General features: G+C 38.0%; 1 pseudogene; it reads right to left on the reverse strand.

The window, feature by feature from the left end:
• Positions 1–4,526: 4,526 nt before the first annotated feature.
• LOC102836773 lies at positions 4,527–5,271 on the reverse strand (annotated as a pseudogene).
• Between the last annotated feature and the right edge of the window lie 4,020 nt (positions 5,272–9,291).

A 9,291-nucleotide genomic window follows, 5' to 3' on the forward strand; every position in this document is an offset into this window, starting at 1 on the left:
GCAATGATATCTCTCGTTCCACGGCCTCTTCTGAATCCAGCTTGATCCTCTGGAAGTTCTCTGTCAATGTATGATTGTATCCGATTCTGTATTACCTTTAGCAAAACTTTACTGGCTTGAGATATCAAAGAGATTGTCTGATGATTTCCGCATTCCATTGGGTCACCTCTCTTTGGAGATGGCATGATAGAATTCTGCAAAACCAATGATTTATTCATTTCAAAAACCTTTTTTAAATAGCATAGTACACAACTATACATATAGACCTCATCAGATGGAATACACAGAAATCAAATTAACTACATCTATGGAATATTTTTATTTGGAATAAAAATTGAAATCTTTCAAGAAAGTGAGGTGGCACTGGAGGCAATCTATTACCTATGACAAGAAATTTGGCAGACAACTATCTGGCCAATGGATTGGAAAACATCCGTATTTGTGCTCATTCCAAAGAGAGGTGACCCAACGGAATGCGGAAATCATCAGACCAAATATTTGATAACCCATGAGAATAGTGTGGCACTGTAAGTTAATGCGCCAGACTGCAAACTGTTTGAACTGCAAGGTCGTCAGCTCAAGCTCACCAGCTACTCCTTGGAAACCCTATACAGAGTCGCTATGGGTCAGAATCTACTTGACAGGGCTTGACAACAACAATAAAGGTATTACAGAAATGGCTGCAAACATACATGACAGAAAACTTCCTGAAGTTCAAGCTGGATTCCAAAGAGGTTGTGGAATGAGGGATAGATATCACGGCTGGTGCCCGATGGATCTTGAATGAAAGCAGAGAATACCAGAAAGATGTGTACCTGTGCCTTATTGTTTACACAAAGGCTTTCAATTGTGTGGATCATGACAAGCTATGGAAATCTGCTGCACAAGACCTTTTTAGAGTGTTGAAGAGCAAAGATGTCAGCTTGAGGACTAAGGTGCTCCTGACCCAAGCCATAGTTTCAATAACCTCATATGCATGCGAAAGCTGGACAATGAATAAAGAAGATTGTCGAAGAATTGATGCTTTAGAGTTATGGTGTTGGAGGAGAATATTGAAAGTGCCATTGGTTGCCAAAAGAACCAACAGAGCTGTGTTGGAAAAAGTACAGCCAAAGTACTCCTTGGAGGCCAGGATGACCAAACTTTGTCTCTTATACTTCAGACATATTATCAGGAGGGACCAGTTGCTGGAGAAGTATTTCATGTTTGGTAAGGTGGAGGGTCAGCGAAAAAGAGGAAGACCCCCAACAAGATGGATTCACAAAGTGGCAGCATCAATGGGCTCCAGCATGGCGATAATTATGAGGTTGGCCCAGGACTGGTTAGTGTTTAGTTCTGTTGTTTATAGTGTCACTAGGAGTTGGTACTGACTCAATGGCACCTAGCTACCACAACAACATGGAAAAAGACTTTGAAAAAGCTCCATATTATCAGCCAAAACAAGGCAAGGGGCATATTGTGGAACAGACCTTCATTTAGCCATCATAATCAGTGTTAATGATACCTTTCAGTTCAACATTTGTTACTACCAGATGTACATTGTTAATGAGCAAAGTAGTTAGATAATAGATTTTTAGTATTGCCATGCAAAAGAGCACATGCAATCTTTTGAATTTATTGGACTTTGCTTAATAATTATTGCCTTTGAAATTGCCCTGTTGTACAAGCTTGGATTTGTTGACTGTTAAAAAAAATTCCATTGCAACCACTCTATTGACATCTTTGCAATTTGTTTTATACTTACATTATATTTTTAAATTGCTGTATTGCATTATTATAATATTATATCTTGGTTTGTAATCTTATTTTTTCTGGGCTAATAAGTAAAAGATTTCCATTTAAAATTTTCTCATGCTAGTTAAGCTAACTTCTGATGACTGAGGAGTCCTGGTGTGGCACTGTGTGTTAATGCGTTCGATTGTAAGTTTGGCTTGAACCACAAGCGGTTTAAGCTCACCAATTGCTCCTCAGAAATGCTATACAGGGTCACAGTGGGTAGGAACTGACTCAACTGCACTTAACAACAAACAACAACTGACACTGAATAAGATAATGTATTTTAAAAAGTAGCTCAATCTCTAGCCAATGCAAGTCATTTAAATGATTACTGTACTTGTAATCCCTTTACCCTGTCTGGGTAGAAGTTTTCAGAAAAAAATGGCATTTCCTGTATCCAACTATAGACAGGTTTCTGGCTAATGAGACTGTCAATCTTAACCTTACATTTGAACATGCCATGCATGTCAAATTGTGGTATTCCCCTGAATTAATGAATAACCTTATTTGAAGTCCTGGTGTGGTGCTACAGATTAATGTGCTGGACTACAAGGTTCATTAGACTTGCAAGCTCAGCAATTTAAAACTCACCAGTGGTTCTTCGGAAACCCTATACAGGGTTGCTGTGAACCAGAACTAACTCAATGGCACTTCACAGCAGCAACAACAAATAAAGAAAAAAACATTAGGCTGGTAACCACAAGATCAGTGCTTCAAACTCACCTGTCACTGCTCAGAAAACATAGTGTCGTTATGAGTTGGAACCAACACTTAACAGCCCCAACAAAATTGTATTAGACATTAGAATTGTCATTGCTTTTATTGTATTCCAACAAGTTGGTATCTGTGCAGATTAGGCAGAAGGAGAGGCAGACTACCTTTGAGTATTTGGCCACTGAAATCTTCATAAACAGCAGAAGAACACTGTCAGATGTAGTGCTGGAAGATTAAAACATTATGAATACCACCAGAATACTGTCAAATATAGTGCTAGAAGATGAACCTCTCAGGTTGAAAGCCAATAATATGTGACTGGGAAAGAGATTCATCCTCAAAGTAGAGTTGATTGTGAAGATACAAATGGAGCAAAATTTTCAGGATCCTCATTTGCTGATGGTGCACAATCAAAATGAGAAGAAACAGCTGCAAACATCTATTAATAATCAGAACATAGAGTGCACAAAGTATGAATTTAGGAAAATTGGAAGTTGTCAAAAATGAAATGGAATGCATAAAGATTGATATCTAGCATGTGTACATAGGTAACCACAGTGAGGAAATGGGAAAACTGTAGGGGACTGCAATCATTGAGATGAAGCAAAATACATGCTTTGTTTAGTGTAAAACCAATGATCTTGTCTGTAAACCTTCACTCAATTCACAATAAAAAATAAAAGACAAAACCTTGATATCCTAGGCATTGTTGTTGTTAAGTGCTGTTGAGTCGCTTCCGACTCATAGCGACCCTATATAGGGTTTCCAAAGTGCAACTGGTGAGCTTGAACCACAGACCATGTAGGTGGTTCCTGGTAACTTCGGGTATTCTTGAATGTGACAACTATGGAGGTATCTGACCTGTCTTGCCAGGTGAGGCACAGCAGTTTAGGTGACAAGGACATCATCCTCTATTGGGAGCATCACAGCTCTATGGGTGTGATCTTCTTTTCTTTTCTTTCTTTCTTTTTTTTTTGAGTTTCACATTAATTGGTACTTTATTTGCTTAAAACCTAGACAACATTGTCAGTTTGAGAAGAAATTCACTGTGATATATAAATTGATCTTGTCATTTAAATTCTAGGTTGTTTTTTTTTTAATCATTCCCCCCCTCCCCCCAGGGGTAGGAGTGGGAAGGGAAATATACTTGGAAAAGTTTATCCAAGTAACAGAACAGACACACATATATTTTAAAAACATGAACAAACCATTAGAGAATGAGATCTGAAATCAAGAGTGATTTCAGTTTTGGCAGCTCCTGCCTTTTTTTTTTTTTAAATGTAAGCTTCTTAAAGACTACCACAGGATAAAGGATCACGGGCTCTTATCTCAGAAATAACAAGTGATGAATAAAAAAGAAAATTTACCCCACCACAAGGCCTGGCAATTCTGTTCTCCACACCCTCCCCCAAGATAAAAATATGAATACTTTATATAACAACTCAGAATTGGTCTTCATCTCCTACCTGCCTCTTATTAGTGGAAGTTTACATCCATGATTTTAAAAAAGATTTCAAAGCTCATGTATATAGGTTATAAAAACTTGTATCAGAGGACAATTGATTTCTTTTTTTTTTTTTTTTTTTAAAGTACAGGCAGGGAAAGAAGGTTTTAATTAAAACCTTTCTGTACTTTCTAATTACTGTTCAACTTGTTATTATTTAGCAAAAAGCAAAATGTTTATAATGTTCATCTTAAATCTTATTGCTCTACCACTGTGGTATGCCTTCCATTAAAAATAAAGAGATAGAGTGGTCAATCTGGTGATTCATTTGGCATGGCTTTCATTGGAGACTGGGGGTGGGGTGGGGAGTAGGTGGCAAAGAGAAGAGGACATCCAAAAAGTAACTTACTCATACAATGGTTTTCTTTAAAAAAAAAAAAGAAAGAAAAAGAGAGAGAGAAAATGTTATCTTCAACAAATGGAAACAAGCATTCAAAGCCCACCTTTCAAGCCATAATCAAACCATGTTCTACCTTAAGGAGGTTCTCCTCTTTCTTTGTTAATAAAATCTCTCCCCAAACCATCATCACTTTTAATCATCCCCAGACTGGACTTCATCTTCAGACCCTTCATCCCAGAATTTTTCTGGTGGAGGGCTAGCAGATGATTTCTTTTCTGGAGGGCTTTCTGGTTCCTCATCATCTTCTTTGGGGGAAGGAGTCTTTTCCTTTGATGCCTTTGAAGCTGTGGGATGACCCGCTTTCCCTTTGCCTTTCACTGGACTTGGCGTCACTGTTGCCTTTAGGCTGGGTTTGGGCATTTTCTTTTCTTTTCTTTGGACATTTCATTTAAAAAAACAACAAAAAAAACATTTTTCTGTTTTTTCTTTTTTGACTGCCATAGTCACTGTCATCAACATTATCCATTAGGAAGTCTTCATCACTAACAGAATCTTTTTTTTGGAATGGTGCCTCATCCTCCTCTTCTTATTCTTCCTCACTGCCCATGTCTTCCATAAGCATTTCTCTCTGCTTAGAAGCTGCTTTAGAAGCTGCCTGTCGCTGCTGACGTACATTTTTATGATCTTCTTTTTCATCTTCACTATCATCTGCTGAGTGAGAGTCATCCTTCTTGGTCTTCACATCTTTTTCTTCCAAGTCCTCATTGTCTTCCTGTGAATTCTTTCCAGACAGCCTCTTATTTTTAGCTTCTCGAGGAGATGATCACATTTTCTTAGCTGGAGGACCCGAAACTCTTCCATAGTCTTCATCAGCATCATCAGATTCCTGAAAATGTGAATAATCAATGACTTTCCTATTTCTGACAGGCCAAGCCATGTTCGCTGTCCCCCCTGCCCCCACCCCCCTCCAACTTCAGCCCCTGCGCTGGCTGCAGCTGAACCTCTAGCTGCTGGTTTCTCAAACTCCTCTGCGCCTTGTTTCAGGGCCCCTTGATCAGAGGAGCTCCCCTCTCCACTGTCTCTCCAAAATGGATCTGGGCGTGATCTTCTTGGCCGTGAAAGTGCTCCTGGTACTTCTGGCTGGCTTTATGTTTTGGTTCAGGACACGCTGTTCATATAAGAATCTACTGTGATCCACTTCATTACTCTTCCATTGGAAAAAGACTCCAGCAGCCCAGGAATGCAGGACACACCTAAACATAGCATGGTGATGACAACTGTTTAACAATCCTTACAAAACTTCAAATGTGGTCATTTATTTTTGCTTAATGATTGGTTATCAATATAAGCTAAACAAAATTTTGCAGGATTTATTGTTATGACCTGGGTTTTTAAGCTTTATCATTTAAACTTTAAAGGAAAAATATGGGGGTCTCAGAAATTTCCATAAATTCCAATATTAATCAACTATCAAACTTAATTTTCAGATGTCACTTTTAGAGGCCTTCTCGAATTGACATGTGGGAAGCAAGCTCCCTAGTCTCAGAATTTCACTGCACTTTTAACTATATTCTGTTAATTGTATTTCTAGTCCTTTGTGGCAGTTATACAAGCCCCTTTTTTCCTTCTCATTTTTAAACTTTTGGAGAGAAAAGTCTGTCTTCTTAATATATATTTCTCTACTTAATATTTGCTTTACCTGCATGTAATATAATCTCAATGAACATCCATCTTCTATTTAAGTAAAAAAGGAGCTCTGGTAGTGTAGTGGTTATGAATCGGGCTGCGAACCTCAGGGACAGCAGTTCGAAACTACCAGCTGTTCCACGGGAGAAAGATGAGGCTTTCTGCTCCTGTAAAGATTTACAGCCTCGGAAACTTGTACAAGGTCTTTATGAGTCAGAACCGACTCCAACATACATAACAACAACAACAACATTTAAGTAAAAAAAAAACACAAAAAACAAAAAAAAATCAATATCATCAATGTTATATGCAAATAGTTTTTTGCTGAAAATAACTGGAAAATGGCTTTAACAGTTCATCAACAGGGAACTTTCAGAAACTCAAGTCAGTCTCTGAAGAAGACTTAGAATTGGGGCTAATATGGCTGAAGTCAGATATATCGTGACTGCAAGAGGGGAATACCAGAAAGATGTTTATTTATGCTTTAAAAACTAAGCAAAGGCTTTGGACTATGTGGATTGTGACGAATTTTGGATAACATTGCAAAGAATAATTATTCCAGAACATTTGATTGTGCTCAAGAGGATTGTGCACATTGGCAATTGTTTGAACAGAACAAGGTGAAAATGATTGATTTAAAATCAGGAAAGGTGTGTACCAGATATTTATTTTTTCATTATACTTATTCAATTTATATGCTGATCAAATAATCCTAGAAGCTAGATTGTATGAAGAACAGTGTGGCATCAGGATTGAAGTAAAACTCATTAACAATCTGAGACACATAGATGAAAAAAAATTGCTTACTGAAAGTGAAGAGGACTTAAAATATTACTGGGTTGCACCTCAATTAAAAAAAAAAAAAAAAAAAAAAACAATTCTCAGGACTGGATCAGTACTTAATATCATGGTAAATGGGGAGAAGACTGAAGCTGTCCAAGACTTCATCTTGCTTGGATACACAGTCAACACTCATGGAAGAGCAGTCAAGAAATCAAAGGACATATTGCGTTAGGCAAATCTGCTACTCGAGACCTCTTTAAATTGTTCAAGAGAAAATATGTATGTCTGAGGACCTGATCCAAACCATGGTATTTTCAATAACCTCACATGTATGTGAAAGCTGGGCAAATCTGCTGCACAAGATCTTTTAAAGTATTGAAAAGCAAAGATGTCAATTTGAGAACTAAGGTGCATCTGACCTAAGCCAAGATATTTTCAATGACCTCCTATGCATTCAAAAGTTGGACGTAAGGAAGGCTGTAGAAGAATTTATGCATTTGAGTTATGGTATTGGAGGAGAATATTAAGAGTACAATGGACTGCCAAAAGACCATGTGGAAAAATGTACAGCCAGAGTGCTCCTTGGAAGCTAGGATGGCCAAACTTTGTCCCTCATACTTCAGACATATTATCATGAGGGACCAGTCACTGGAGAAGAATATCATGGTCAGTAAATTGGAGGGTCAGAGAAACAGAGGAAGACCCTCAATGAGATGGATTGGCACAGTGATGCAACTATGGGCTCAGGCACAGAAATGATTGTGAGGTTGACACAGGACCGGGTGGTGTTTTGTTCTGTTGTACATAGGACTGCTGTGAGTCGAAACCAAATCAGTGGCACCTAACAAAACCAATACCAATGTAACTTCTTAAATTATTTGTAAAATGTGCATAAAACCTTATACTCTAAATGCAATGCCTCTTGACATACATAAGATCATGTACTTTGAAAACACTTCATCCCGAGATGAATCTCAACTTCTACCTTTGCCCCTTTCTGTTTGCCAAGCTGATCCAATGAATTTGGGCTTGCTCTAGTAACTCCCTCACTGCTGAGATCACAAAAGTAGAAGCCCCAGCTTGGACACAGTAGGTTACATATTGCGTCTATTTCTAGCATGCCATATAAAGTATATTGTTATGGAAGAGTCAGAAGAATCCAGACAGAAACCATACCATTTACTGCAAGGAGCTAGGATGAATTACAAACATGAACAAGGTAATTCTTTGAGGTAAAAAAAAAAAAAAAAAAAAAAAATTGTATTGACTATATGATTGTACACTTCTCATAAATCTGGTAGAAATGTATACATAAAAAGAGGAGAAATTTTATGTATTTCAATTATGCTTCAATACCCCTAAATTTTTAAGAGCAAAATGAACCATCAACAATGATTAAATGAACATATTGTTTTGATTAAAGAACCATTTTTAAAAAACATCATTAGAAATTTTTGTATAAATGCAGATATGTAGAAGAATTGATGCCTTTGAGTTGTGGTGTTGGAGGAGAATACTAAAAGTGCCATGGACTGCCAAAAGAACCAACAGATCTGTTATGGAAGAAGTACAATAAGAGTGCTCCTTGGAGGCAAGGATGACTAAGTTTCATCTCTCATACTTTGGACATATTGTAAGGAGGGAACAGTCGCTGGAGAAGGATGTCATGCTGGGTAAGGTGGAGGGTCAGAGAAAAAGAGGAAGACCCCCAACGAGATGGGTCAGCCAAGTGACATCATTGATGGCGTCAAGTGTGGCAGCGGTAGTGAGGTTGACCCAGGCTTGGACATTGTTTTGTTCTGCTGTGCATGGGGTCTCTATGAGTCGCTTCCAACTCCATGGCACCTGACAACAACAACAACAACAAACATAATATATTTATTTCTGTCAAACCTACCATCTAGATAGAGTATAAATCTGGTATCTGCATTTCTTTAGTTATAAATTCTGATTTCTCTTGTGCTGCTTCTGTTGACATCTTTGTACTCTAGTATTCATTATCATTCCTCCTCCTATACATTTCATCAAACCTTAAGCCTGTGCCATGCAATTAACTATATGGTAATTTAAATGGTGCTGTAAGGTGCTGTTGAATCAGTTCTGACTCATAGCAACCTTATACACAACAGAACGAAACCTTGCCCAGTCTTGCTCCATCATTTCCTAGATAAGTTATACACTCTTTAAAGGCATCACCTATGCCTCACTCTTTCAGATCATAGTATAGCCTTAGATTATTAAGAGTAAAAGTTGATCACTCTTTAAAATATTTGTTTTCTATTTCTAGATACATGTATGACAATGACCCTTGTTGTTGTTAAGTACCATTGAGTCAGTTCTGACTCACAGCGATTCTGTATAGGATTTCTGGGGAGCCATGAAGAGACTGGTGGGTTTCAACCAGCAAATTTGTGGTTAGCAGGCAGTGTTTTTTCCACAGTGCCACACCAGGAATCCACAATGATCCTGTTGATAAATGCCATCAAAT

The sequence above is a fragment of the Chrysochloris asiatica genome, unplaced genomic scaffold (genome assembly GCF_000296735.1).
Source record: "Chrysochloris asiatica unplaced genomic scaffold, ChrAsi1.0 scaffold00189, whole genome shotgun sequence".
Taxonomy (NCBI): Eukaryota; Metazoa; Chordata; class Mammalia; order Afrosoricida; family Chrysochloridae; genus Chrysochloris; species Chrysochloris asiatica.